At 54.6% G+C, this 16,019-nt stretch overlaps 1 protein-coding gene across 3 annotated transcripts in view; it reads right to left on the bottom strand.

The window, feature by feature from the left end:
- Positions 1-16,019, bottom strand: part of mdga1 (MAM domain containing glycosylphosphatidylinositol anchor 1) — an 83,357-nt gene that overhangs the window by 64,546 nt on the left and 2,792 nt on the right. The gene's annotated exons all lie outside the window — the stretch shown is intronic.

Genomic DNA, 16,019 nt, shown 5'->3' with positions numbered 1-16,019 from the left:
ATGAGCGCCATGCCCGCTGTCCTGCTACCTGCACCGGGATATTCCCGAGCCCGTTATACAGACCCCACATCACAGACCGCCACATTCCCATTGGCTGAGCCCGCCGCCACGGCGATGCAGATCAGTGAAAGGAGGGCAGGCATGTCTCCGGTGTAGCAGGCTAATCCCACTGGTCACCTTTGCCAGCAGCAGTGAGGCCCTGATCACGCAACTACAGCTGGACTGCAGGAGGAAACTGGGGCATCCTGGGAAAATCCACAAGAGCATGGGGATTATATACATGTACAGGCTGAGGGTTGACTCAGACCCGCAACCAAGCCGCTGTTATGAGAGCGCACTGTACCAGAGCAAAGCAGATAGGCACGCTTTAACAAAACAGCAAAACAGCCCTGAAAATGCATGCAAACAAAACATTATTCATCTCCATCTGTGGCACAGTAAGTGTCAGCTTTCCTCCTCATGGGGGGGCTGGGGGGGTCTGAAAGATACACAGGGCAGAGGCCCAAAATCTCTCACATGCTCGAGTCATGGATACAGCCACAATCAGGTGTCTGAAGGCTCTTTAAATAACAGCGCTCACTGAGGTGTGGATTCTCCTGTTTTAGGATGGGAAGTTTTGTCTCAGAGAAAATTAGAGGGAAAATGACATCTTCCAAACTGTGGGAATATCACGTCTGATTTACCCCAGCAGGTGCCCACAGACAGAGTGACAGGAAATGAGGTAACCCAGTCAGCGATTGGCAGATGGCGATTATGTCACCGACGTCGCTTTGAACCGTCGTTTCTCTGGTCGCCAGCGAAACACGCCGTACAGACAGGACCCCTCACTCCCCACCCTCTCTCCCTCACTCCCTCTCTCTCTCCCTCCCTCCCTCCCTCTCTCTCCCCAGCACCCGCATTCCAAACAGAGTGCTCTTTTTGCCCGTGTGCCGGCACGGTAATCAAAGCACGAGTCTGGGCCGTTATTAACATTCTGCGGGAGCAGGCGGCCGCCGCCCTAACCAGCACAGGTCAGCCGCGGTGTGCGACACTCCAGCGGCGGAGCGCGGAGCCCATTATTATTGTAATTCACTGGGAGGCAGACACCTGTAGCCACGACGGCCTGTCGCCCTGCACAGCTGTGGTCGTCACCGAGGCAATTAGGCACTTTACCCCACTGGGAGGGACACCACTGATCTGTAAGTGACAAATCAAGCAGCACAGAGGAAGGAACTGGGACTGGGGAGGACATGGGGGGATCTGGGGGATTGTGGGTAAATGGGGTGCGTAAGGACTTGGGGAGGGGGAGCTGGCAGAGGGAGAAGATGAAGCAGTGTAGGGACAAGACGGTGACAAAGTGTGAAGAGGGATGGTGCCATGATTATCGATCCGCGGGGAGCCGTCGGGTCGGGAACATCAGGAGCCCGCAGGAAGTGACACGGCGCGTTAACGAGCGGAACACGCGCCACTAACAGAGGCCGCTCCCCGGCACATAAATTACACTCTCGTTAGAGCTCGTTAGCGCATTAGCACACTTGGAGAGGTTCTCCCCCGGCAGGACTTATGGCGTGAGTACCACCCCCACCCCCCGGCAGCGGCTGGGCGTATCGATCACATGACACATGAGGTCAAGAGGTCAGCAGAGCCACAGAGTGAGAGTCGAGTCTCCGAGCTGGAGAGTGCCCCCCCCCCCCCATTCTCTGGGGGGTTCCGTCGGCGCGTCTGGGCGCCCGAGCACCCAGCGATCACTGCTTATCTGGTATTCTGGGTGCGCAGAGCAAGACTCGTCATTCCAGTTCCGAGCCTCTCAGCGTAGTGATAATTCTGTTTGATCCTGCATGCACATGTGACGCCTCTTCCACCCGGCGCACCCTCCATAACTCGGGGCGGTGGGGGGAGAGATTTGGCGGGAACTTTGTGAGGGTCAGCATGGATCCAGTGGAGTGCTCTGGGACCTCATGGGAGGGTGGGGGGGGGGGAAGGCAAGCCAATCCGGGCCTGAGAGCAGCCATGACTCATTAACGGGTACAGAAGTGACCCCCTCTTCTCGGAGGTGCCTGGCACAGTGTCTGTCTCACACCATCGCAGAGAGGCGGCGAGACAGCGGTACAGGGGGGCGCGGGCTGGGGGTCACGGGGGGGTTTAAACCTTCTAAAACATTTCTGATGTAACAACCAGGGACAGTGACCCGGTGGAGAGGAACGGCTCCCCAGCCGCATTTACATTTCTGTCTGCCTCGCCTTCCCCATCATGCCACTCCCCCCCGCCCCCCCGCACGCCCTGCATCGCATGTGTGTCTCCGCATTTTAAACAGTGAACAGAATAAAATGACATTTTTTTGGAAAAGTCGTGCTTCGCTTCTGCAAGAACTGGGAGAAAGATGACAGAGGATGTGTGAGTGACGTTGAGCGTCAGAGGCAGGTGGAGGGGGTTTGACCGCGGCTCTCTGAGCCCCTCCCGTTAAGCGCGGGGGCGTCGGGATCAACGGCGGGTTCCATTAACACACTCCTCTTTGACGGACCCTCTGGGCTCAAAACCCCCCAACTCAGCCTGTTGGGGGACAAACAGCTGACAGCCTAGTTGGCATTACACGGTTCCCCCCCCCCCCAATGGAGGAGCGCCCTCTAGGGGTGAGACAGCCACTCTGTTCATTAACCAGCTGTCATCCTTCGCTAATGTGGTCGCTGATCCAAATCAGTGGCTTCCATGGACTTTGGACGCACTGGATGTGCTGTATCCCAGATACGCTGCATCGCAAACACACTGCATCCCAGATACGCTGCATTGCAATCACACTGCATCCCAGACAAGCTTCTGCAGCTGACACTGGCACACTGACATGCTAGCGATTTCGGCAGACGATGTAATTAACCTGTTTTCCCATCGGGAGCCGTACAATGCGAGCGTGAGCGACCGGCAGGAATCATGCCAGGCGTCGATGAGAATGAACACGCAGCTCAAAGGACCACTGTGCCACCATGTCACTGTGCCACCATGTCACTGTGTCACCATGTCACTGTGTCACCTACCCGAGCCACAGGGATGCACATCAGTCATGTGACCGGTGCAGTAGGAGGGTAATTAATGCCCCTAGAATCAGTCATGGGATATGGCCCCCCTGACCCTGGGGTGTCCTCTGGTGGGGGGGTGGGGGGGTTGAGTCAGCAAGGTCACCTGGAGAGAATCCGAACTTGTGATCTGAACTTGGCAACAGCTTTTCCCAGTTCTGCCATCTTTGCCCGAAGCCATCCGCAGCTCAGCAACATAGCCTGCCCTCCAGCCCCCGCATGCCCGCAACCTCCACTGCTACCCGCCACAGAAGGCGAAAAAACGGGACCAGGAGGGCACCCCCGGCTAGGCCCCGTGCCCCCACCGCAGGGGCCCTGCCTGGGAATCTTGGAAGCTGAAAGCGGCAGGCCTATAAAGAAAACGTCTGGGGGGGGGGGGGGGCATATGGAAGATTCCAGAATCTTTGGACCTGGCTAACCAGGGTCTAGCTTGACCGAGACAGATCGCCACCACCTTCCAGCACGGCCAGCATCCCCGACTTCGCAGTCGCTTCCCAGGTTACAGGACATATCCCTTGGAATATGGTGACCTGGGCTTCCCCCAGTGCCCACAAACCGCATCCTCTGCTAATCCTTAACGAGGAAAGCCTTTAAATTAATATCCATCGTTTGATCCGCTTCCTGAAGAGCAGGGATTACAGTGTCATATGACGGGGCACTTGCGGTCTTACCGTACACACAGATGGGTCTGGCTGGGGTTTTGGTCAGCCAGATTTGGCAGACACGCAGCCGTAGCGCGTTTGCCGCCTTTCCGGCACGGTCATTCCCGGCCTGGGATCTTCACCCCCTCTTTAGGGTGGTCATGCCTCACCTCCTCTCATTTTCAAGCATGTTTCAGCTCACAGATGCACATTCATGTGAAATGACCTTTGTGAGAATTGAAGTGGGAGAGATTACCGTGTTTAATCTCGTTTCCTATCGGCTACCTTGGTCCATCAGTCTGGATTGACAGCACGTTAGTCCCACCCACTGTACACGTCAAAGCCTCGATTCACCAATAGCCATGAACGCCCAAAGATGCCACAATCTGTAGCAAAACTGGTTCAAGCAACATGCAAGAGACAGGCGGTCCCAGTCATCTTCCTGACAAAACCCTGCCGCAAGGCATTCTGGGCCAGACAAAGTGGTAAGACCGTGTAAGGAGGGAGACAGGCAGAATTTTAAAAATGGAGAGAAATTAACAGAAGACTAGGGAATGAGAGAACGAGGGAGGAGGGGAAGGGACACCAGGACGAGACAGGAGCCCAGGGGGTGACAGGAGAGGATTTGATTGTATTTAAGATCACGGCTGTAATCTGACTGAGCAAATCTCGCTCAGCCCCCCCCCCCCGTTCACCTGTGTGTTTGGCAAATAAGGGGGGGGGGGGGGGGGCAACAGTCAGAGCACCAGAGTAGAGACAGGCTGCAGAAGCAGATAAATGGGGGGGGGGTCACCCTGGAATATGTCTCAGTGTGTCTGAACATGCAGGCGTGCGGCAGGCTTCCGAAAGCGTGTCGATTCAGGACTAACGCACCACTGCGTCACCCTGACAAAGCCTCCTCAAAAAGCACATGGTGAAGGAGGGGCGTGTCTGAGACACCTGGGAGCGCACCAACCCCCCCCCCCCCCCCCCGAGTCCGTCAGTGACCCTCCCCCATGCAAAGGGCCCCAGTCCACTTTATTGGAGTCCGGCTAGTATTTTATTAATGCATTATAAATATTAAGAAGAGTTGTAATAAATTAAATATGACATTAATAACGCTTTTATATTATATATCAATTAGTAAAATGGTGCCACACGGGAGACGCCCCTGAGCAGGGGTTTGGATGTTTACTGGGAGCTCACTTAATGGGTCAGCTTTGTCACTGTCCCCAGACTGGTGCAGCCTGCAGGTCCCATTGGTGTTAGAGTGTGACCAGTATTCCCCATTTGGGGGTGTCCAGGGGGGTACTGGGCTGCCATGCCCCTGAACGGAAGCACTCGGCTTCTCTGCCAGGCGACTTTCCTGGCATCTGTCACCTGGCCCAGCTACGACCGGCGTTGGGGAGAGACCCCGGCTACGCGCGGCCTCGGGGGGAGAGACCCCGGCTACGCGCGGCCTCGGGGAGAGACCCCAGCTACGCCCGGCCTCGGGGAGAGACCCCAGCTACGCCCGGCAATGAGGTATGTGTTTGTATATCTGAGGGAATTGTCAGTACTGATATTTACTCAGGCACCCACAAACACACACACACAGGAGCGAATACGTACAAATATTCTGAGATAGCGTGGGGGGAAAGGTCTCATCTGTGACACTGGGACACAGCTCGTGATGGGGGGGGGGGGGGGTGATGAAATTGCAGCTGAAGGCTAAAGTGGCTGCAAGCACAGGGCAGTGTCTGCAGAAGTATAAGCCAGGCAGATCCAATTCACACCCCCCTCCCCATCGCACCCAGTTGACCTGCAGTCAAAGAGACCCGCAGGAGCCAGGACACAAGGTACAGCAGCCTGTTCCCTGGCGGGACTCTGGCCCCTGGTGGGAATCTCCTGGTTGAGAGCGCGTGCTGACATTCCAGCTTCCATCGAGGGGTAGCTTAAAAGGGGGAAAGCCGCCTCCCACAGCCCCCCCATGCATCTCCCTGATGGATCCTGACAGGACAGCGGCGCGTGTCTGTCCCGGGCGCGTGCCGCCACCGGCACTCTCGTAATAACGCGCTCTGGAGTGCGTTTGTGAGGAGTGCATATTAACAAGCAATAAAATACGCGGGTCAGAGCCCAATTCCTGGCAATTACCGGCGGGAAAATAGAGCCGGGAGTCGGAATACATTATGACAATAATGCTTGCTGAGGTTTGGCCGCTCAGAGCTCCCCCCCCGGTTGGCACAGTGATTCACAAGCCACACCCCCCCTTTCGTTTTAATCATACTTATAGACAGGCATTTCTGCTTATGCCTGTCCCTTGTGTGTTTTGGGTCTCTGACTTGCTTTGAAGTCTTGGCAGTCCTCCTCTATCTGAGCTTTAACTTTCAGTATTAGTGTTCTTCCAAACAGGGCACTTAGACGCAATCCCACCCCCCACCCCGGACCCCCCTGCGCCTCGCCCCTGTCCCCCGCAGAGCTCTGATTGATAGGATGCAGATGTGAGTTCGCCGTGGGGGCGAGATATGTGGCTCCTCGTTATGTTAAGTTATTATAGCGAAAGCTCACATTTACGCAGCAATACAGAGTGGTATGAGGCAGCAGAGCTTCATTCGGGGGGGGCAGGAAGTCATGTGACCCCTGGGGCCCACCGGCCATTGCCCCGGTTGCTGCGTTCAGCTCTCAACGCTCCAGCATGTTAAGTGGCTTTGCTCAGAGTGCTGAACCTTCGCTGACTGTGCCCCTGACCTCCTCTCCACCTCCCACTCTCCCTCCATCTCCCACTCCCTCCATCTCCCACTCCCTCCATCCCCGTCGCTCCCAGCACCTGTGTTGTCACCCTGGCTGTCACATTTCTTCCCGTCCCGTGGTCTCCCTGTTCCAGAATGCCGTTCCGCGTATGGATGGAATATCTCCATTTGGGGGGGGGGGGCAATGCTAGGGCCGACCTCGTTAATGCTGGAAGTAAAAGTTTGTGCTCAAAGTCTTTTCGAAAAAACTGAAGCTCCGTTCGGCAGCAGATGTCCTCTCAGTCTGCTCGTTCATCATGTTTGGATCTGAAGGGTCCAGCGTGGCGTTGCGTGTCCGAAAGTCTGCCGCGTCGTCTGCACAAAGAGGTCCAGACGAGAGGGAGGGTGACGGCAGGCGGGCTCCACGGCGCCATCTCTGTCCACTCCTCTCATTGCAACTCAAGTTGCCACAGCAACGGGCTTCCCAGGAAATAACTAGTGATGCGTCACGGTGTCTTGTCCTCGCCGCGGCTATCTCTGCCCACTCTACCGCCGTATTGGGGGCGCACCTTTCACGCATGCCGCCGTGTCTCTCGGAGGATCTCATGACCACACGGGTCATGTGTAATTAAACGGGCACTGATTACACCGCACTACACTAACCGCTAACAGTTTTGGTGACCAGTCCTTGTGGTAAAATTTTTCCCAACGCCCCGAAAGGGTTCAGCCTCCGTGATGGATTCACAGGGCTGTACGTGTTGTTGCACATGGCTGTTATGCATTCAGCTCTCCTTCCTACATGGGGCCAGGCAATAACTTCCTCAGTTTTTCTCCGGGGACTCAATCTCCCCACCCCCCTACTAGAGTGTGCTGGTACAGTGCCGTGCAGCAGCTCAATTGGAAAAACGTGACGTGCCAAATTAAACTTGACCCGATCGATGGATGGATGGAATTGAAATGCGCTCCAATGTAAATCCTGGCCGCGATGTGGGTTTAATGCCGGGGAAGACCCCCCTCATCTAGAATGGCGAGGGTGGGAGGGGGAGCAGGAGTGAGGGATTGTGAGAGGGAGGGGGGCTGGGGGGGGTGGGACAGAGCCATACCCGCTGTGTGTGAGCACAGCCTGGAATGACACCTACTCTGTCATATATTAATTACACAAGAACAGCACCTAAATAATTAAATACGCCCAATTAACTACGCTGAATGATTTACCAGCGGCGCGTGTTTGTCTGCGTAACATGATCGATAAGTACAGAGTTTAGCTAATGAAAGAACGAATCAAAGACTTTGGCCCAATCCCTGAGTGCAGAGGGTACAGAGAGAGAGAGAGAGAGAGTGTGTGTGTGTGTGTGTGTGTGTGTGAACCCATTTATGGCCACATCGACCACAAATCTGTGAAATGCACTAACCATGCGGTCATTAATGCGTCCACAGCGGTATTTTAAAGTTTATTTGCGCGTGAGCTGTAACCTCTGAGCACCTGCCCCTCCTAACGCCCCACGCAGCCCTGCTTTGGGCGGCGTCTCACGCACTGCATCCGCCCGTCTCGCGCACTGCATCCGCCCGTCTCACGCACTGCATCCGCCCATCTCACGCACTTCTTTTCAAAAAGACTCCTGAGCACCAACTTTTACTTCCAGGCTTTAAGAAGGACGGCCACCGCACTGGGCCACCCCTCCCAAAAAGGAGACGATGGCAGGAAAGTGAGGCATTCAGAGGGAGATATGAGGGCTGATGGGGGGGAATTAATCAGTACCCCCCCCCCACCAGTGAACCGCTGGAAGCCACGTTAGAGAAGTCCATTCATAAATAAATCAAATAATAAATAACAGCATCTGTGACGACAACGAGTGGGAGGAAACGAGATTTACGCCGCTGAACATTCTGGAAAAGGTGAATGGACATAACAGCCAGAGCCGATAACACTGATGTAGGAAAAAGGGATGGGGAGAGAGGGATGGAGAAAGAGGAATGGAGAGAGAGAAAGAGATGGGGAGGAGGGCAGGGGCACAGTCAGCGAAGGCTCAGCATTCTGAGCAAAGCCACTTAACACGCTGGAGCGCTGAGAGCTGAACGCAGCAACCGGGGCAATGGCCGGCGGGCCCCAGGGGTCACATGACTTCCTGCCCCCCCAGAATGAAGCTCTGCTGCCTCATACCACTCTGTATTGCTGCGTAAATGTGAGCTTTCGCTATAATAACTTAACAAAACAAGGAGCCACATATCTCGCCCGAACGGCGAACTCACATCCGCATCCTATCACTCAGAGCTCTGCGGGGGACAGGGGCGAGGCGCAGGCCCCCCAGGGCAGATCCGGGGTGAGGGGTGGGATTGCATGCAAGTACGCTGTTTATCAGAACACTAAGGCTGAAAGTTAAAGCAGAGTAGGGTGCCCTCAGTCTGGCTCCCCGCTCCACGGTCCAAACTGCTGCTGGATGTCAAGGTGTCCTTGTTTTGAGAGTCATGCCACTGGTCATCCTACCAGCACGTCAGAGACCCCCCCACACCCCCATGTCATGAGTGTGTGGAGATGGAGGTCAGGAGCGAGTCCGTGACACAAGACTCTTTCTCTCTCTCAAGCACCACAAGGCCCGAGACGATAAACTATGAAAAGGCGGTTCTCTGTAAACACACAGAAGATACGCTTAAGCAGAAATAGGCATGTATAAATACCCTCGCCAGCACCGGGGGGGGGCGGGTTGTTTTTCCAAACACAGCTGTGAAACCAGGCCATGTGGCCCCCCTGAAACACTCACTCAAGTGACCCGGTCAGGTGACCAAGTAAAGAGAAATTAATCATGGGAATCGCCCCGGTTCCCAGTGGGACCGTCCCTGTCCCACGGCGCCCACGCCAACCACCAACCACGGCTGCTCACACCCTCCCCTGCCATGCGTGGGTCCGACTGGGGAGCGACAGGGCACCAGAAGCCAGGAACCCCTTTCCAAATTGAAACGCGTAGGCCTGGTACCTCTGCAGACATCTTGGTGCAGCCGGTCCACCAGCAAAGCGACCCGCGGGCTCTCCGGCTCTCAGAGAGGGATGTTTCCGTCAGAAGATCGATCCCCGGGCTCATGGTCCGGAATCAGCCTCATTACCACTGGAACGGGAACGATATCCCAGGCACTGGGCGACATTGGGGCCAACCCATCACCCCCACTGCTCCGTGGCAGCGTGTGACGGAGACACTTCACCCCAGGTGAGAAATCGAGAGGAAGATAATCTGGCGAGGGGGAAATAGAGGCGGCAAGGGGAGCTGCAGTGAGCGGTGGCTAATTAAACGCACGCTAAGTGAAAGTCATGCGAAAGCAGCCCAGGTTTGAGCCTGACTGGAAAGGGGCGTTGGCCAGTCCCACACACACGCACAAGCTGGCACCTTCCCCTCTTAGTCAGAGCGCATGATGACCTCCGCGGCTCGTTTTCTGCTTAAAAGAATTTTTTTAAATGCCGTAAGTTAACGAGTGTCTGACAGACATGATGTGATGGACCTCGCCTGGCCTCCGCTGCCCCGGTCTCATGTCAGCGGGTGCTCCAAAGTAAATGTCTGTGGAAGCCCCGCCTGCTCACGCTGTGACGCAGCTCGATTACCCAGCATTCCTTGCAGGGCCTTCTGAGGATGCTGCTTAACCAGCCAAGCGCCCACCATTGGCTATGAGAGGGACTGCTCTGAGCTGCAAAGCCAAACTGGGATAGGCCTCTGTCAGTATATATCAAATTCGGCCACTCTGTCCAGTACCCAGAATCCACTGGAACCAACCAGAATACTCTGGAATTGACAGAGTGTAGAATAGTGATGCTTTTTCAATGCCCATGAGGAAATTCTCTCTTTGTCTACCACATCTTGCTACACACATGCAGGGGCGAGCGAACGTGGGGGGGGGTCATGGCGCATGGTCAGTCAGCATGCGGCACCCCCTGGAGCAGGATGTTAAGAGCCTCACTCAGGGGCCACACACAGCCCCCATGTGTGAGCTCCATTCCCGGCCACTGACCTCACCATCGGGACCTGTCGGCCATTTTAGACGAGGGCCCCACCCTCAACCAAAACACCAGCATGAGGCTCTCACCCAGGGACTTGTGACTCCCCTTGTGATCGGCGTGTTCGCGGAATCAGGCTGCACACGCGCCGCAGAGAAAATACACACAACAATATTTAATCAAAGAAGGACTCTGTGCTGATCAATGGCAAGTGCTACCGGCCCCTAGCCAAGCAGGCGGGGGGGAGAGAAACGACACATATGCACACGCAAACACGCACACACACACACGCACACACACACACCGTCCCCACCGTGCCGCCCACATCAATGGCCCAATCAAGACAAGGATGCCCTCAAACTCCGCCTTTGTCTCCTGACTTTCCAAGAAAGCTTCTTGAAGGTTTGCATCCCCGAGCCGCGTGATGAGAGCCCATCGTAAAAGCCGAGCTCAAGAAGGACGTGGGACTCACTGGCCATAAATCAGCGTGTGAAACCAGCCGTAATAATGTAACTGAAAGGGGGGTGACGTCTAAACAGGTAACAGGCCGGGGGGGGGGGGCAGGTGATTTATGGCTTCTGGGGTGTGGTGGACACTGCCCCGCCCTCCCTGTCTCCCACCCTCTCTCCAGGCCCAGGTACCACATCGCTTTATTTATGACACCACTCCATCCTACCTGCAGGGGGCACTAAGGTCACATGTGAGTATGTAAGAGTTCCCGTATGCATAGGGTCAGACAGACACACATTTTTATTTGGCCAAAGAATGACGCACTAATAATAATTATCATTATTAATACCGCAAGCCCCCCCTGTTCCTACTCTAGCACTGGTCACTGTAAACATACGAGCCCATTTCCCATCACCACCCAGCCCCACTCCTGTGAACTGTGAAGGTCACATGACCTGCAGTCACATGACTTACAGCACCTCTCTGGGGAGCTCCAGGTTCCCCATCAGCCCCAAGCGTGGGGCGCTATGGTGCTGTCGTTTTGTAAACAAACACAATGACTTCAAAGGCCCATAGCATTTCGATTTGCCCCCCCCCCCCCCCCGGTCACAGCATGCTGCCCCGTCCTCACGCTGCATCGAATCTGAGGGCCTTTGGACAGGCAGCGGAGGGAGGCATCTCAAGAGAACGTGTGTCACCGCCAGGAGTCCCAAACCCTCAGATGCCCCCCCCCCCACCACACACAGCATCCCGGTTTCATGAGGGGTGGGGGGCGGGGGGGTTGACGGGGAGCATTAATTATTCAACTACCTTCAGAAACAGGTTGTGTTTACACTGCCGAGCTGCTGCAGGCGTTTCGGCAGGAGAAAGAGGGAAAAAAGGAGAAGGGAAGGAATGAGAGAGAGAGATGAGAGCAGCATGGATGACAGAGGGAAGACCAGAGACCGGAACAGAGAGGCGGCTGGGGGGTGAGCGAGGACAAGCCTGCACGCCGAGCGCCGCGACATCAACAAAAAGGCCGAGTAACAGCGGCCCCCCTCCTGTCTCTGCTCTCCTGAGTCACAGGAGGCACGGCTGAGTCACAGGAGGCACGGCTGAGTCACCCATCGCCCATGGACGGGACGTCAGCTCACATCCACATACGAGCTTTGCCCATCGAAACTGGTGACAGCAGTAGCTGTAATATAACAGTATCTTAAGATTATTGCGCGCGCGCACACACACACACACACACACACACACACACACACACACACAGAAACACACACAGACACACACACACAGACACACACAGAAACACACACAGACACACAGCACCACTGTCACCCCACAGGGTTCATCTACTCCACCACACTCATTTCTCCATTTTCACTTGGGCAGAAAAGCCAGCACTCCTGATTTAACCGTGAATCTCAGCCCGTTAAGCACAGCCGGGTCTCCAAGCCACAGGGGCGAGCCCAGCGTGACCTGTCCTGTGAGCTGGAAGGGACCGCCCCCCTTGCCTGTCACCCACGTCACATGGCCGAGTCACATAGCCGGTCAGTCGCAGCCAGAGTCCGCTTCCCAGAACCCCACAGATCACAGCTCGTAGGGGGATACAGGTCTGTCTGCAGCTACGTGGTGAAAAGAGGCCAAATCAACAAGGAAAGTTTTCGGGCCAGTGGTGGTTTGTGCCGGAAGTTTCTGAGTTAAGATCCTGCACCCCAGGCCAGAGACCAATATACCAGGCCTAACTGATCCAGCTGCTGATCCGAACACGAGGTCTGCATCAACCAGGTAACGAGGTCACCTTGGAGACCTGCTTCATTCTATCCTCCACCCAGCTGCTGGACAATTGCATCGAGGGATACCTAGATTGCGCCACGCAATGTCGACGTCCCGACCATCAGGTTTCACCCCCCCCCCCCCCCCCCCATGCATAAACTCAGACGCCCCAGCTGAGAGCTCCGGGACTTGGGACAGCATGCGATCACCGAATTCTGCTGCGTCGCATGGCCTGGGGCCAGGTGCTCGCCGAAATAAATGCCGGTCAGCCAAAAACCGTTCACTCTGACCCATGGGTTAATGGGCTTTCCGTATACTGTTAGACAGCCCCAGGAGGGAAGGTTAAATAAACCTGACTTGGGGGGGGGGGGGGGAGAACGAACAACAGGGGGCGACAGAGTGCTGGGGCAGGGGAATCATTCCGGGGAGATTGCCTGAACATTCTGGAAAATATCCGCAGCAGCGAGTCCTGGATGGCGACCGAGTCACCATTAAAGTACTGACAACAAGGGAGAGGCACTAAAAAGATATCACTGGTGAAATAACATTTAACTGCCAAGCGCAGGACAGGGAATATAACCTTTCATCCGCAGTATTTTCACAGTTCATCCAGTGCAGCGGCTCGGGACTCCAGCGCAATAAAGCGCCGGGCCGAGCGCCCGCCTGCAAGCAGCGCCGCGGCCCTCGGAGATGACGGGCCCTAATCACACCTGAATGAGCCATTTGGAAACTGCAAAGGATGCCGCTTGTTTTGGCCTCAAATCATTCCCGTTTCAGCCACCGGAGGGGAGAGTGGGGCAGAGTGCCGATAGCACTCATTTTACGATAAATAAAAGCTTGACATACAGCTCCATTTCCTGGGGAATGTTAAAGTATAACTAAAAAGCGCCCTCGTTTGTGGGCGTCCGGTAGCTGGCGGGTACAGACGGGGGCTCACGCCCGCGCGCCCTGCTCTGCGCTCTGCTTTATTCAGCTCTAACCGACTATAATTTAAAATAAGGACAAATCATTTCCTAAAGTAATTATTAAAACACTGGCAACAGCCCGATGCGCAAGATACAATCCTTGAGACTGTTGGTCTTTCCAGTAGGAGGGGTCCTAACTTTGTGAAGGTAGCTGTTTCCCCCACTGAGCAGACTGTGCCAAGGAGTACCGGAGACTCCTGGAGAGCGAAACCGCAGGCGATAATGGGTGACGGCAAGGATAACGACAGCCTGCTTAGGAAAAAAAGGGGGGGGGGGAGGAGAAACTACATCCGCCGTTATGCCGGTGAGCACCGGCTCTCCGGTTAGCGGCGCCCGGCGTCACAGCGGGGGACGCGCTCCTGCCGGCTGCAGACGCAGTTAAACCAGCGCCGGTGTGCAGATGCGACGTGTGTGTGTGTGTTTAGGAGAAAGGGCACCGGGAGATTTCCATTACTGACACCCCCGCCCCCGCACCCCCACAGCTGGCGATGAATTATGAATGCTATTAAAAAAGGGCAATATGCAGCATTGGAAATAAACTCAGACACTATACACGGAAAGAAAACAAACAAAAATGCTGACTTACACAGTAAACGCCACCGGGGTCCGGGCTGGCCGCACTAAGGGAGATCCCACATCCCACACTAATATAGATACACGTTTTACTGCCTTATGAAAGTTAACAATGACGAGCGCGTTTCCCCTTCTCTAGTACAGTGACAGCTTCATTGCGGTCCTGTTTTCCCTTACAATAATATAATAGCGCTACCCAGGATCTTGTCCAACCTTGCTCATCAGTTCTCACTTATAGAAGGCTCCAGGACCACGCCGGACAGTACCACATATACCATCATCCCAAACCAGTGGAGGAGAGAAGCGTGTACCGTCCCCGGGTTCTGCTTTGGGGGGATCAGACGCCCCCCATGGATCCCATCGCCTGCAGGTTACATCTGTTCGCTCGTTAATGATTTCCGGGGGTCCCGGGGGTATAACCGTGCTTTCTGGCTGCCAGCTGTCCGCGATGAACCTGCCCGGCAGTAAGAGGCTCTCTGGCGGTACACCGGCGTAGCAGGGCGGCGGACCCCCAGCAGACCGCACTCTGCGCACATCTGGCCCCGCCACGACCGCACCAGCATCGGGCCCGCTCGATTCCCTGTCTCATTCCTGACTGGCACGATAGGGGGACTCTAATGGATCATGAAGTGGACTTTTAACCGCATCTGCGCGGACGCGAAGCCAGAAGCACTCTCGAGTGAGACACTTTTACATAAATGCGTCTGAACAGACGGTTAACGTGTAAAGCTGCGAGCCGTGGGATGGAGGTCATATGCATCTGGATAAAGCGATAGCGATGACAGCTGAGGACGATTCATAGATCCAGGCGACATTAATGCCACCTTCAAGCACGGATTTCTAACGCTTGATCTTTCCACCGCATAACAAGATGCATTTTTTATTTTCTTGCTTTGGCGTCAGGTGACTTACAGCAGAGTGGGGGGCAGGGGACAAGGTAAAACCCACACCGGCATCGCCTCACCAAGACAGACTCTAACTAATCCGCCGGGGGGGGGGGTTCTGCGCTGATTATGCGTCAGCCAAATTAAACTTAAGTAGCAAATTATGTAGGCAAATTGCACGACACACGCCACAGGCTGGTGCCTCCGTTGCGGGGTGTAGCCTGACTGTGGCCTGGACCAAGAGGATTTTCGTAAAGACTAAAGCGGAAGTGTTGAAAAGGTCACTCGTCTGGACACATTTAGGACGCACATTTCCCTGGCAGATTATGACAAAGGAGGGGAGGGAGTGCTGTTTTTATATATTTTAGACGATATTACACCTGGCTCCCGTACAGAAACACCGCTATCACTGCGTCGCCCTGGTCGTTTAGAGCACTTAATGAAATGGCTCTATGGAGACTTTTATCACCGTAAGTGTTTCACATTGCCGTTTCACAGATGTTCAATCATTACCTGTTTAAAAACGATGATCTGGGAAGAGAAGCCCATCCACAACAGAAAATCAAAGCTGATGTATAAAGATGATTTTAGCTCCCTGCATTTAACAGTGAATTTATATTTTTCGCACTTGAAAATGACTCGTTTATTGTAGGGAATGTCTATCCGAGACATTGTCCCAGAGTGTCCCAGAGATAAATTACCATCACAGATAAGAAGGCATGAACTGTGCCTTTGCGTACCGCTGCATTCAGCTGCTTGCGCCTATGGGGGAGGCTAAAAGTCTCTGGTAAATGCTTTAAGCATAAATGCACGATTCTCTAGTCTCGTTTAATTCAATATACCCGCTTAGAAAATTAGCTACGGCAATTTGTTCCTTTGTTTGATTTCTCGGTCCAATCAAACCGAGAGGTTAACAGCAGAATAATCTAATAAAACCGAAATTACGCAACAATTATTTAGACGCTCTAAAGGTTTACTCACCCTCGTCAGCATATAGCTAATTAAAGTAACCTAAAGCGTGTGCTTTAC

Source organism: Paramormyrops kingsleyae, chromosome 14 (assembly GCF_048594095.1).
Source record: "Paramormyrops kingsleyae isolate MSU_618 chromosome 14, PKINGS_0.4, whole genome shotgun sequence".
NCBI classification, from domain to species: domain Eukaryota; kingdom Metazoa; phylum Chordata; class Actinopteri; order Osteoglossiformes; family Mormyridae; genus Paramormyrops; species Paramormyrops kingsleyae.
Note: the sequence above shows the minus strand (reverse complement) of the source record. Positions and strands in the feature narration are given on the sequence as shown.